The 13971-nt window shown below is 39.5% G+C and overlaps 1 long non-coding RNA gene across 1 annotated transcript in view; it reads right to left on the bottom strand.

Moving 5' to 3' along the window:
• Nucleotides 1-13971, bottom strand: part of LOC131514776 (uncharacterized) — a 47436-nt gene that overhangs the window by 4342 nt on the left and 29123 nt on the right. Inside the window, exon 5 of the long non-coding RNA XR_009263265.1 lies at nt 3509-3616. This is a non-coding gene — a long non-coding RNA (uncharacterized LOC131514776). The remainder of the gene's footprint in view (nt 1-3508; nt 3617-13971) is intronic.

Genomic DNA, 13971 nt, shown 5'->3' with positions numbered 1-13971 from the left:
TATTATGCTAAGTGAAATTAGAGAAAGACAAAAATCATATGACTTCACTCATATGAGGACTTTAAGAGACAAAACAGATGTACATAAGGGAAGGAAAACAAAAATAATATAAAAACAGGGAGGGGAACAAAATAGAAGAGACTCATAAATATGAAGAACAAACTGAGGGTTATGGGGCGGTGGGGCTAAATGGGTAAGAGGCACTAAGGAATCTACTCCTGAAATCATTGTTGCACTGTATGCTAACTAATTTGGATGTAAATTTAAAAAAAATAAAAAAACAATAAAAAAAAAAAACAAAAAACAAAAAACGAAGCCTTCTACAAGAGGAGACCTTGAATGAGATACCTGCCTGGACAGGAAAGAGCTGTTAAGTTCTTGGACCCAGTTCATATGCTTGTCTCTTGAACCTCCTCTTGAAGTATTTTCTGTCTCACTTGCTTGCTAGTATTCTTACCCCTTATTCAATCATGCCAGATACCTTGGAGTTATTCTTTGATTTAAATATGAATTTTCCTATCTATTAGAGACATCCGTGACCATAAGACCTAGGTCACATTGAGGGCTGTAGTAAACACTCTGCATATTCTAGCAGGCTGGCAGCAACTTCCTTACTTGCAAGAATGCTGACCACAAACAACCCCAAAGAAATTGAATCAAGAGGAAAGAACCAGATTCCTAATACACAACTTAGAGAGCACGTGAATTCAAGGCCCCATGTATTCTGGAATGCCAGATAGAGGCCCTGATACTGCCAAGAACTCTTTTTTGGCAAAAGTAATATCCATGGCTCCTGGGTCTTGACACCAAAAGGTCACTGGTTGGTGGTTCTGGTAGGTTCAGGTCTATACTCTGGTGCACATAGTTCACCACCTAAGCTATCCGTTCACTTTTTCAGAGGTCTTTTGCAGAAAAGATGGTATATGGATCTATCCCACCAAGTAATGAACTCTTTTGTTAAAAGGTATAGTTTCTTATACTAAACCAATAAAACCATTACGGGGTGTCTGGGTGGCTCAGTTGGTTAAGTGTCCCACTTGGGCTCTGGTCATGATCTCATTGTGAATTCCAGCCCCTGAAGCCTGCTTCAGATTCTGTATCTTCCTCTCTCTCTGCCCCTCTATTGCTTTTGTTCTCTGTCTTTCAAAAATAAATAAGTATTTAAAAATAAAAAAATAAAAACCACTAGACTGTTATATTCAAGAGCACCTGACTCAAACACAGTTGCATTGTTTGCTGGAGTGGGCCATAGTAAGCAGGACTCACTAAATGTTTAATAATTGCACATATGAAGAAGTGAATGAATAAATGCATGGCTACACTCACAACTTAGAATATTCTAGTATTTAAATTTTTCCGCAACAGTGAAAATAACTCAATATTTTTAGTACTTGCTTCTGCTCTGGGAAGCAAAGGGATTTTAATCAGAAAATGGTGTTGGTACCTGCCTAGATTCCTTTTCTCAGCTGAAACACCCCTCTTACAGGCACTCTGAGTATTAACTACTAACAACTCAAAGCTTTCCCTTTCTCTTTCCAGAGAATTGCCCCTAAGTGAAGTGGTAGCCAGGAACCAACAACCCTATCTTGGAGGCCAAGCCCTCCCAACCTTGGCCAATGACAAAGGAGTCCAAAGGTCAGCCCCTTTGCCTCAAGATGAGTCAAATATGTGGTGTAATTCATCTTCCAGAGCTTCTTTATGGGATCAGACTGAAACTGTTATTCCACATCCCTGCTGAGCTTCATTTTTCCCTGCCTTATTCCTCTGCCTTCACTTTACTTCTCCTGAGGACACTTCCCCAATAAGTCATATGAACAGGAATCTTCATCTCTGGCTCTTCTTCTATGGAACCTGAGCTAAGGCATTGGTGGCATACCAAGACCGCATGCCAACATTGGTGCTTTCCCAAACTTTTCAGAAAAAAAGGGATGGCACAGCATCCTAATCACATATAACTCTTCTCCATTTGTTTCAGAGTCACTACCCTCATCTTACTTTAAACTTTCCTTTAAACTCAGTGTTATCAGTGTCCGTCCTTGGGTGAAAGTCGTATAATGGTAAGATGTCAGGATTGGAATTTGTAGAACGGTAGATTATTACAGCTGAAAATAAATTTGCTAGCTTGACTAGCTTGAGTTCTTTTACAAATGAGTTGATTGTGGCCCCAAGACATGATTTTCTTAAGGTGATACAGTTAGTGAGTAGCAAAGCGGGGACACAATCAGATTTCCAATCTCCCATTTTAGTACTTTCTCTAAACCCCTCTTTTAAATTTTTTAAAAATTGTTTTTAATGTTTGTTTATTTTTGAAAGAGAGACAGAGTGCAAGCATGGGAAGGGCAGAGAGAAAGAGGGAGACACAGAATCCAAAGCCGGTTCCAGGCTCTGAGCTGTCAGCACAGAGCCCGACATGGAGCTCGAACTCATGAACCGCGAGATCATGACCTTAGTTGAAGTCGGATACTTAACCAACTGAGCCACCTACGTGCCCCCAAACCCCTCTACTTCTTGTTAGTCACTGTGCTCTCATGAGGGAATCTTATAAATTGGGTGCTATGCAGGCAGGTTGGAAGAAATGCCTTATGCTCTCAACATCCATGAAATATTATTTTAAATGGATGTTAACAATGTGACTGTAGGGGGACTACTATATAGGTCTTTATGGTTTTAATCTTCTATAAAAAATTTACTGAATTTTCTTGTTAGGGCTAAATAGTAAGGCAAGATTTCATCTTCAAGAAGTTTTGTGGGGGAGACTGTAGTAGTGCTACAAGCAAGCTGTGGAGCCAGAGGGAGGGACAGTGATTAATCTCATCTGGCAGAAGAAGGGAAAGTCTCCCATAGCAGATAACATCTGAGATGGTTTGTGAATTTTGATAGGTAAAGAGAAAAGGACACTACAGATAAAAACAATAGAATGTGCAGTAGCACAGGTAGGAAAGTTTGGACATGGAAAGCCTGCCTTTGTGGCTGAAGTAAGTTCTTCTTGGGAGGAGAGGCTAAGAGCTTAACCGTTTGGGATTACTGTGATGGCTCTGGGACGCCATATGTTTTCTCTCCTAATTATAATGCCTCTCCACTCCTTCCCTCAGTTTTCACCTCCATAAATTATTTTATTTGTCTTCAGTTCTCATGGGGTATGGCACCATGATGAATGCTTCGTGATATGTGCTTACATTAAATTAGAGAAGGGAGAGAGGAGTAGAAGCCTGCAGCTTTCATCTTTACCTCATTTCTTGGGCATTAATGAAGAGAAATAAGATACAAAATTGGGAGATAAAACAGTAGCTGCAATAAAAAGATTAAACTGTCAATCCCTTAACTAATCAAGAAAAGAAACGAACATTGAGCATCTATGATGACTGCTAAATTTGTTAAGCATTTTAGAATTGCCTAATTTAATTCCGACAAATTACTGCATCAGATCTATAGCTGTAATTATGTCAAGTATAAAGATAAGAAACTTCAGGCATAGGAATTCAGTTACATGGCCAAGGTCACAAACTACCTTTACATGGAACGCTTTGTCAGGATAGTTTCATCTGTGCTACAGTCTTCCCAGGAAGCAGCCAGAAGTACAGCACCTGAGAGCCAGGCACTGAAATCCTAGGGATTCCTTTTGTAAAAGAAATAATTGAGAAAATAAAAGAGAAAGAGAGGAAGGCAAGACAGAAAGAGTAATAGAGATAGGAAAGGGAGAAACAAAAAGGGACAATAAAGATAAATGCTTTAAAAACACAGAGTTGATTATAAATTATTATTCTCTCCATCAAGATACTTAAATATACAAACATCACATCTCTTGATATATAATGGGGAAAAAAATCCCAGGAATGATCACAACATTTGGTAATAATGAAAATCTCTTTTAAGAATTCACCATCTAAAATGCTTTAAAACTATTCCCAATAAAATATCATTTACATTTCAAATCCATTAAAAAACCTTTATTTTTCTTAAAAGAATATATTGAATTATTTTGAAATGCTCTCATCCATATGTATAATAATGATAAATAATTTATTTCTTAAAACATTAGCGTTTTCCCTGTGGATTAGCATTGCTAAATTAGACTTGGCTCTGGAATGCAATAGGAAATATTAGATTTCAGGAACTCAGAGGAAATTTTCTGCCCATGCATGGTGGATAAACACACATTATACTATTTACATATATTGTATTTCTTCTCTCTCCCACTTGAGAAAACAAAGCCTATAAATTGTATTTATACTGTTAGCAATGGAGTCTTTGTTTAGTGAACCTTATAGAGCATCAGGTGTTTTTCTCCTCGGGTCCTTAAACTGCAACTTAATTGTCCTGTGTCACATCTGTTCACATCAATCACATTACATTATTTTCTTTACAATGTGTTCTTTGAGGTGATATGATTGATGTGACTAAATGTGACGAATCAAAAAGGTCTGTTAGGCACTACAAAAAATTTCAAAATCTCAAGCCTGAAGGCCAAGGAATCTCAGTCTATGCATAATTTGGTATAGAGTTAAATTTGGAAGGGCAATACAGTTCATCGGATTAAGAGTTTTTGACAGTGATTCTTGACAAACTACTTTTTGATGATAAGGAAAAGTATGAATAATTCGCTAGGGCAGAGTCAAGGGTAAGGAGTCATTGTCTTGTTCTAAATCACATAAATCCAGGAATGAATCCATGTGGAAAAGGATTTGCAGTTCGAAGACTCTGTTTTGAATCCCAGCTCCTCACGTTCCAGTTACGTGACCTTGGAGAAATCACTTTAATTCTCTGAACCACAGTTTCTCATCTGTGTCATCTATCATAGAGAGTATCATGAGAATAACAGGAAAGAATGTATCTAACAGAAGGCTATAAATTACCAAGTATTATCTTAAGACTGCACAGTTTTGTTGAAGGTCTGCACTGAGTAGGAATCAAATTACTTCAAAACACAGAAAGAGTAACAGTTAAAAGTGGTTAGGTCTTTGATGCCCAGGAGCAACTTCTCATTGTAAAATGAAGGGAAGTGGTAGAGAGGGAGGGGGATGCCTTATGTTCAGAATCCTCATATATCATAATAACTACTTTTCTGTTTTGACCATCCATACACTGAAGCAGTTGTCAACAGTCCGAGTAATCATCTTGTTGAAAATATTCTCTTGTCAACCGATATATTCTTCACTTATATTTTCACCAGAGTTGTATTGTCATTATTAAACTTAAGCTGGGAAGGTAGTGTCACTATTAATACAACTCTCCAAGTGGGACTGTGGTTTGGATTTTTCTCCTTCCTACATTCCATTCTTGCCAAAAAACATCTGATCAGAATCTGTCAGTGACTTTGGGGTCCTCTTTGACTTGTTTTCATAGGTGGCCTGCTATAAAAACATAAAAATTTTTAAAGTTATCTGTAACTGAAATTTTTTAAAGGAAACTGTATCTGTAATTAACATCAAACACATGGTCCTGAGCAGGACCATGAGAAGAATAAAGAGCTGCATATTAACTAGAAGTTGGGGATGGGGAATGAAAAGTAGTGACAGTCAATGTAGGAATAAGAGCCCCTGCTGAGAAATGAAGATACTTGTATTTGTTAAAGAGGGCCAGTTTGGGGGTTTTTTTGTTTGTTTGTTTGTTTTTTTTTTTACTAAGGTCAAGTATAGTTAAAATTGCCCTTCTTTGGGGGCACCTAAGTGGCTCAGTTGGTTAAGCGTCTGACTTTGGCTCTGGTCATGATCTTGTGGTGAGTTCGGTTTATGAGTTCGAGCTCTGTGTTGGGCTGTGCTGACAGCTCAGAGCCTGGAGGCTGCTTTGGATTCTGTGTGTGTGTGTGTGTGTGTGTGTGTGTGTGTGTGTGTGTGTCTCTGCTCTGTCCTGCTCATGCTCTGTCTCTCCTTCTCCCAAAAATAAACAAAAAAATTGTCCTTCTTTTTTTCAGCTTTAGCTTTGGCAAGGACATTTAAACTGTGTGTGCTTCATTCAGTCTTCTCGTGAATGACATCTTCACGTCTGCAGCTAAACTTCTGTATTGTGAGGTGGCAAATTGACTCCACTACAACTCAGATGTGCAAAGCAAAAGAGCTTTACGTCTCCTAGGTAGTGAGAAAAAAAAAAAAAACTATATAAACTAATTTTAACCCACATCAACTTGAAGCAGTAGGGTCCTATAATTTAATTTTTCTCTTCAAGGAATAGCCCAGTTCATCTTGCATTATTCAGGTTTTTTCAGGATTCTGCTTCTTGTTTAGGTTCCTTCCAAATAGCAGCTTTCTGGAGGGAAAAGGTGTTGTTGGACTTAGGACATTCAAAGAATTGAGGGAAACAGGCTCTCTTTGGCTTCAGCCTGGTCCTTAGGAGTGCGCTGGCTGGTTTGTTTCACTTCTGGGCTGTGCCCACTGCTTAAATCCAGTGCTGACAATTGTGGCAATGAGCTCATTTTCTCTTGATCCTTAACTTAGTGAGGACCTGGTGTTCTCTCCACATTGACTTTGTCCCAGCTTGGCACTCCATAGTGCTGTCTAAACTTCTAAACTCCAGTCAGAGTGTTCTGTTCTTCAATCTCCAGCTCTGAGAGCCCTCATCCTTACACAGCAGCCATTCCTGACAAGCTCCCAGCTAGAATTCAGAGTTGCGGCCAAGTTTACTTGGCATGGTCTGCTTCTGGTTCTGAGAGGTGGGTCTCCTTTCAGAGTTCCAAAGATAGAGAAGAAACAGGTCTCCTGCATTTGAAATTTACCCAAGTTACTTGGCTTCTCTGGAAAAGAGATTAGAGAAGGTAGATAGATCAGGATCCACGTGTTTTGCTTCCCACATTTCCTCTCTCCCTCTTCTTTCTTTTTGACACACCCGCACCCCCATACTGAAAGGGAAGGGCTTCCCTTTTACTTCTTCCATATCATATTCTCCTTCTACAACAAGACTGCAAGACATCCTAGCCATTATAGGTAGGAGAAAAAATTTTTTCTCTATGTGGGAGAAATCCTATGATCTGATCTATCAGATTGGAGGGTTTGGGTTATTAAATGTGCACCTAATATTTTTTTGATTAACATTCATTATTTGCATTATTTAGACCTTTAAATAAAGATGAGCTGAGTCATATAGTAAAATAAGAGCACCTTCCCTTTCCACAGAACTTGTTTTCTCTGCTAGCAATTATTTTGCTTTATTGTTTTTCTTAGAGTTCTAGGTACTTCTTTGTAATTCAGCCATTTATCAGTCTAAGTTTCATCAGGAAAAAAAGAAACCACATTCAGTACAATAAAGGGAGTGTAATGCATGGGATTGGAATGCAGGAAGAAGCTGAGAAGCTAAAAGAGGGCAGTGAAGTAACTAAAAAAATTAGCAACAGCAGTAAGTTACTAGCACCTCTAGGCTAGAGAGAAAAAAAAAGGTGGTATTGCTGCACCACAGGGTCTAAAGCCATGGCTTCCATGTCCAAGGAGATCTGGAACCAAAAAGGAAACACCAATATTGCTAAAGAAGCTGCCTAAAATAGAGAAGGAAGAAAATAAGTCATCTGATTTTTCTTTCTTTCCTTTCCTTTAAACTGTCACCAGTGGCTTCAGTCATAAGCTTGTTGCTATGGTCTGAATGTTCTTGTCCCTATACCATTCATATGTTAAAATCCTAGTTCTCTATGTGATGATATTAGCAGAGGGGGGTGCTTTGGAAAGTGGGTATGCCATGGGGCTGGAGACCTCATGAATGAAATTAATACCCTTATAAAAGAAGTCCAAGAGAGCTTCATTGTCCCTTCCGCCATGTGAAGATAGAGAAGTCTATGGCCCCCCCAAAGGGCCCTCATTGAACGATGCTATCACCCTGCTCTTAAAGTTCTAGCCTGCAGAACTGTGAGAAATAAATGTCTTCTGTTTATAAACCACCCAGTCTGTGTTATCTTGCTATTGCAGCCTGAATAGACTAAGACACATGGTAACATAGAGGCCTGGGAAAGAGAATCTTCAGGGGTCATCCCTCTTGAGATATGGAGTAAAGCAGGAGAATGGCAAAGAATTCCTCAGAAAGCAAGCAGGACCAGGAGGGGCACAAACCAGTTTTCTAAAATTCCTCTCAGGATTTTCCGATGCACTGGAGGCTCTAGCCCCTTTGGGAAGCAATCTGTCTTGGAGGTTTCTGAAGTCTCTGACCAGCTCTAATTGCATTGGATATTGACTAGGCTTGCTTCCCAGGTGATCCTGGGATCACCCTTCACCTGAGGATTCCCTTTGTCTCTCTCCCGAGCTGGATTTTCTATTTTACATAACCTTATCTTTGTCTTTCTAGGTTCATCTGTTCAATTGTTGAAATATATTTTCTAGTAGGTTCCTGAGAAATGGTACCCAGGAAGTAAATTTTGAGATCTTTTATGCTAGAAAATACCTAAATATCTTTATTTTATTCTCATTCTTGATAGTTTGACTATTTATGGTATCCTAGGTAATAATTCCATACGTAACACAATACGTACGTTCTAAGTGAAAATTAGAAGTGGAATTAGAATTTTAGAATTAGAATTTTGAAGGCCTTATTCCATTGCCTTTTATCCTCTACTGGCTATTGAGAAGGCTGAAGCCATTATTTTTCTTGTGTGTGTGTGTGTGTGTGTGTGTGTGTGTGTGTGTGTGTGTGGTGTATGTTATTTTGATTCTTGAAACAGGTAATACGTGCATGGTCCAAAATTCAGAAGCAACAAAATGCTAACCAAGAAAATGAAAGAAGTCTTCAGCTACCCCCATGTTCACCTTAGTCTATGCTTTCTAACTGATTAAGTTCTTCTTTCCAGATTATTTCTTAACTCAGGCAGAAAACCCAGCAGACAAAGCAATCCCTAATGAAACCAAAACTACTCCCTCAAGCAATAGGGACTGCCCTGAGACAGGAAGATCCCACATGATTGACCCCAAGACAATGATGGACTTGACCTTTACTGCCCAGTTGAATGAAACAGTAGACCTTTGTCCCACATTTTCCTCACACAAGTCTAGAAGTACTTTTGGCACTTTGGAGACAGACTTTGAGACATTAGTCCTCTATCTTCCTGGTGTTGGCCCCACTGAAATAAATTCCTCTTTTGTTTCACTACCACTCATATTCTCTGCCTTTGGATTTTTGTCAGTGTCAAGTGGCCCAACCTAGTCTGTTTGGGACCCCTGGAGCTCCTGCACTCCTGTGACCTGGTTACAAAAAGTCTTTCTCACATTCCTTTCTCCCAGTCAACTGATTTTCCACCCTCAGAGTTGCAAGCACTATTACCAGCTTCTTATGATTTCCAACTTTTGAAGATATTCTATGTACATCTATATTTGGGCATCAATTCATCAACAGTGATTCATCATCATTCATCTTCATTTGCACAGATTGTGTGTGTATGTGTTTTAGACATTGCACTCTGCAGGAATCAGACATCTTTTGCTCTAATATAATGATTCATGTTAACCTAGGTCATTTATTCACTGACATATCATTCAGTCTCTGACATATTATCAGCATTCTAGATCTTATCAACAAAAGCAATGGTTCCATTATTTTCAAAATGTTATCTGTTCACTGTGGAGAGAAGAGTTGATGCACAAACCTTCACATATTCTTGGTTTCATTCTTTTGAACATGCCATATGCCTTCTCTTTCTGGTACATCTTTACTCCCTTTCAGTATTACCTAGGAATTCTCTTCACTTTTCTTATTTGTTCTGTCTCATGTATTCTTATTGGTTTAATTCCTCTCATGATTTGAAATATATACAGTAAAACCTTGTTTTGCGAGCATAATTCATTCCAGAAACATGCTTGTAATCCAAAGCACTTGTCTATCAAAGAGAATTTCCTCATAAGAAATAATAGAAACTCAAGATAGTTTGTTCCACAACCCAAAAATAGTCATATAAAAATGATCACAATACTGTAATATAATACAAAATAATAAAGAAAATGCAAAATATAAAGAAAAATGAACAAATTAACTTGCACTTACCTTTGGAAACCTTCAGGGCTGGTGTGAGGGAGACAAGAGAGAGGAGGGTTATTGTGTAGGATGACTTTCACTACCATTAACGGAATCACTGCTATCTATTGGCTTAATGGAGTCCTTTTCTTTTTTTTTTTTTAATAAATATTTTTATTTATTTTTGAAGGAGAGAGAAACAGAGCATGAGTGGGGGAAGACCAGAGAGAGAGGGAGACACAGAATTCGAAGCAGGCTCTAGGCTCTGAGCTGTCAGCACAGAGCCCTATGCGGGGCTCTAACTCATGAACTGTGAGATCATGACCTAAGCCAAAGTCGGGGGTAGCTTAACTTCCTGAGCCACCCAGGTGCCCCAGGTCTTTTTCTTTTCATGCAACTTTAACAAGGTACCTATCCAATGACCTAGAATGAAGCAAAACATTCCTAAGCTTACTCTTGTATGGAAAAGCAAAGGACTGTCCATAGGTGCTTTGAAGTGACAAAAACTACACTAGTGCCAGTTGTGGGCACCTTCCAGTGTTCTGAAAAATAACTGATTTCTGCCAAACACCTTTGCCTGAGATGGAGCATCTGAACATGGAAGACAATCACCCACAATCCCGCAGAGAGAGAGAGAGAGAGAGAGAGAGAGAGAAGAACCATTGGCTCAATTGTGATCATGTGATGTTCAGTGTCATGTACTACTCGTATTGCAAAACATTGCACATTTATCAAGTTAAAACTTATTGGAGGGGCACCTGGGTGGCTCAGTCGGTTAACCTACCCCCGACTTCGGCTCAGGTCATGATCTCACAGTTCATGGTTGGAGCCCCGCATCGGGCTCTGTGCTGACAGCTCAGAGCCTGGAGCCTACTTCAGATTCTGTGTGTCTCTCTCTCTCTGCCCCTCACCTGCTCATGCTCTGTCTCTCTCTGTCTCAAAAATAAATAAAAACATTTAAAAAAATTAAAAAAAAAACTTATTGGAAATGTTTGCTCATCTTGCAGAACACTTGCAGAGCAAGTTACTTGCAATCCCAGGTTTTACTGTATTCATATTCCTGTTTCTAGCACAGAGCTTCTAAAACCCTTGGAATTTCCTGGGAAGAGAGCCATCAAGGTGTCCTTAGAGCTTTGGAAAGCTCTAAGGTGGCCCTGGTCGCCACTGGAGCCAACCATGGGATAAGAGAGATGGAACTTTCAGCACCCCCTCCCCTGAACCTCCACCCCCACAAGGGGAGAGGATCTGAAGGTTGAATCAATCATCAATGGCCAATGATTTTATCAATCATGCCTAGATAGTGAAGCCACTTAAAACTCCAAAGGACAGGGTTCAGAGAGCTTCTGGGTTGGTGAAGACATGTCAATGCAGGGAGAGTGGCATGCCCAGAAAGATCATGGAAGGTCCTTGCCCTTTCCCCATATGTCCTCCTATGCATCTCCACCTGGCTGTTCCAGAATTATGTCCTTTAAAAAAAACAAAAACTGGTAATCTAGTAAGAAAAAATATTTCTCTGAGTTCTCTGAGCTGCTCTAGCAAATTAATCATACTCAAAGAGGGAGTCTTTGGAACCTCCATTCTATAGCCAGTTGGTCAGAAGCACAGGTGTAATTAGGACTTGTGATTGGCAATGAAGTGAGGGTGAAAGGGCCTGCAGGAGGGTGACCTCACCTGAAGTGGGGCTTGTGCTCACCCAGTGTGGGACTTGAATTCGTGAACTCACATGAACTGTGAGATCGTGACCTGAGCTGAAGTCAGATGCTTAACAGACTGAGCCACCCATGCATCCCAATCTTTATCAATTTATTCTTTGTTTTACCTTCTAAGGATGGCTTCAATATTATTTTTTCAGTTCTTCTGATGGGTTTTTTAAAATAAATTTTACTGTCATATTTCTAATTCCCTGTCTGAATAGTTGTTTATAATATAGTCCTGTTCTGTGTCTGCAATATTATCTCTTTTCTCTCAAAGGAGATTTATAATAGTATTTTGGGAAAGGAGGGTTTTTTTTTCCCCTCTGTTTGCTATAATTTTTTTTTTTTCTGTTTGTTTTAAGTCTTTCCTATTAGAAGACTTCCTATTAGAGGTTTTTCCCAGATCCTTGGTCAGGTAAATAAGAGCATAGAATTGCAAAGCTGACTGGAAACTGAGCACATGTCTGGGGCTTATGAACTCTTAAGTCTCTAAATGTTGAGAGATTTGTTGTAGGGACTGGACCTAAATAATTGTGGGAGGAGCTATAGTAGTGGACTATAAGGGGGTCCTGGAAATGAAGGACTGGTGGATCAGGGAAGTCACTAGCACGTTCTTCTTCAGGCACTGAGAAACACAGAGAAGTTGGGATTTGTAGGGGAATCTAGGAAACCACGCACATCCAGCCATCAGAGCGAGACTACGACCAGGAACTCAAAAAAAGGCCTGTGGGAAACTATTACCTCTGGACTGTTTCTGTAGGTTTGCTGCCAGGTGTCTGGTAGTAAGCCTAGGAATGCTATTTGTTACCAGGGCCTACAGCTGAGAAGTGCTAGACATGGAGTTAAGGAAAGGAGAGACAAGCTGGAATCTATAGAGGATGGTTTTAGGCAACATGCTTGAGCAATAGAAACTTGAACAAGGCAAAAGGGCCCACAGAGACCAATGAGCTGCAAACAGGCTCATCAGCAACCCACCTTAAAACAGCCTTAGGCCCTACTGGCCAATTACAACCAGGCACAGTTCCTAAGATTACCAAAAAATGGAAAATTCCATATGTCTCCATACTCCTTCATTCTGTCCTCTGTGGTCCCTCACCACTGCTTCCTCATAGACAATCTCTCCTTTGCTGTCCTGCCAGCTGTTCCCTTGTGGTATATTCAGTAAACTTCTATCTCTTTTGTTCTGCCTTGGATGAATTCTTACACAGCTCGTGCTGCTGGCTTCCACCAATTGGGATGCCCCACATTTGGTGGCCCCCTAGTGACCCGAGCACCTCACAGAACTGATCAGGAACTTTGTACTTTCTGGCATGATATTTAGCTGTGATTATTCAGAGAGTAATGACCACTGCTTAACTTTCATCCTCAAATTTCATCCAAGTTTTTCTCCTGGCCAGTTCTAACTCAGAACCACACAGGGAAGGGGAAATGTAGCTCCCAACTTAGCTAACCTGGCAATAGAACAACATAGCATAAGGACTGTGAGTTTAATTGTAGGATCTGTCTGAGAAGTTTGTTCTCTCTTTTGGGGCTGGTCCAGTTCCGAGAGAAGACTATTCATTTCTGGCAAAAAGGGTGACTTTCTAGGTGTCTGTGTCTGGTAGCCTTGAGTGTGAAAGTATTTATGTAATATCTTTGTTTTGAGTATGCTTTTTCCTTCCTCAACACTGGTTTCCAAGTCTAGGGTCCTCTGTTTATTTCTTCCGAGAATATATCCCTAAGTTGTAGCTGGGATCATTTCTAGTGGTATCTGTGATTGCTGATCTGTGAGCTTTGAGGCAATTCTGTGACTTAAACCAGGTTCTTCTCTTGGCTCTTAGTTTCCCACACTGCTAGTTTAAGATTAATTTTTCTGAGGTCTGCTGAATCATTTCCTACTTATCTATTTGCTTGCTATAACTTATAAAGTAATATAGCTATTAGCTTTGCATCTATTCTCCCTTTTATGAGTTTATGCTTTTAAAAATTCTTTATTATCAGTTTAGTGTGGCTTAAAAAGGGAACAGAGATAGAATCATGTGTTCAGTGTGTCACTGACTAGGAGTTCACACAAATTTATTTTATCTATTCGGAATTAAAAGTGATTGGTTAAAAAAACTCATATTGTTCGTGGTGGGAGTATTCAGTTAGAGAAAGTAGCTTGAGCACATATTCTGGATTTTGTTTCTCATTACCTACTCTACCTATGGAATAATAAAACAATCAGATCTGTGAGTTTACCAAGTCAAGAAGATGCATTGGAGGTCACTGTGTGTGTGTGTGTTTTAAGTTATAGCAAAGCAGATTTTATTTTATCTTTTATTTTTTTTAATGTTTATTTATTTATTTTTTGAGAGAGAGAGAGAGAGAGAGAGAGAGCAAG

The sequence above is a fragment of the Neofelis nebulosa genome, chromosome 6 (assembly GCF_028018385.1).
Source record: "Neofelis nebulosa isolate mNeoNeb1 chromosome 6, mNeoNeb1.pri, whole genome shotgun sequence".
In the NCBI taxonomy this organism is placed as follows: Eukaryota; Metazoa; Chordata; class Mammalia; order Carnivora; family Felidae; genus Neofelis; species Neofelis nebulosa.
The sequence above is the reverse complement of the archived record's forward strand: the minus strand, read 5'-3'. Positions and strand labels throughout refer to the sequence as shown.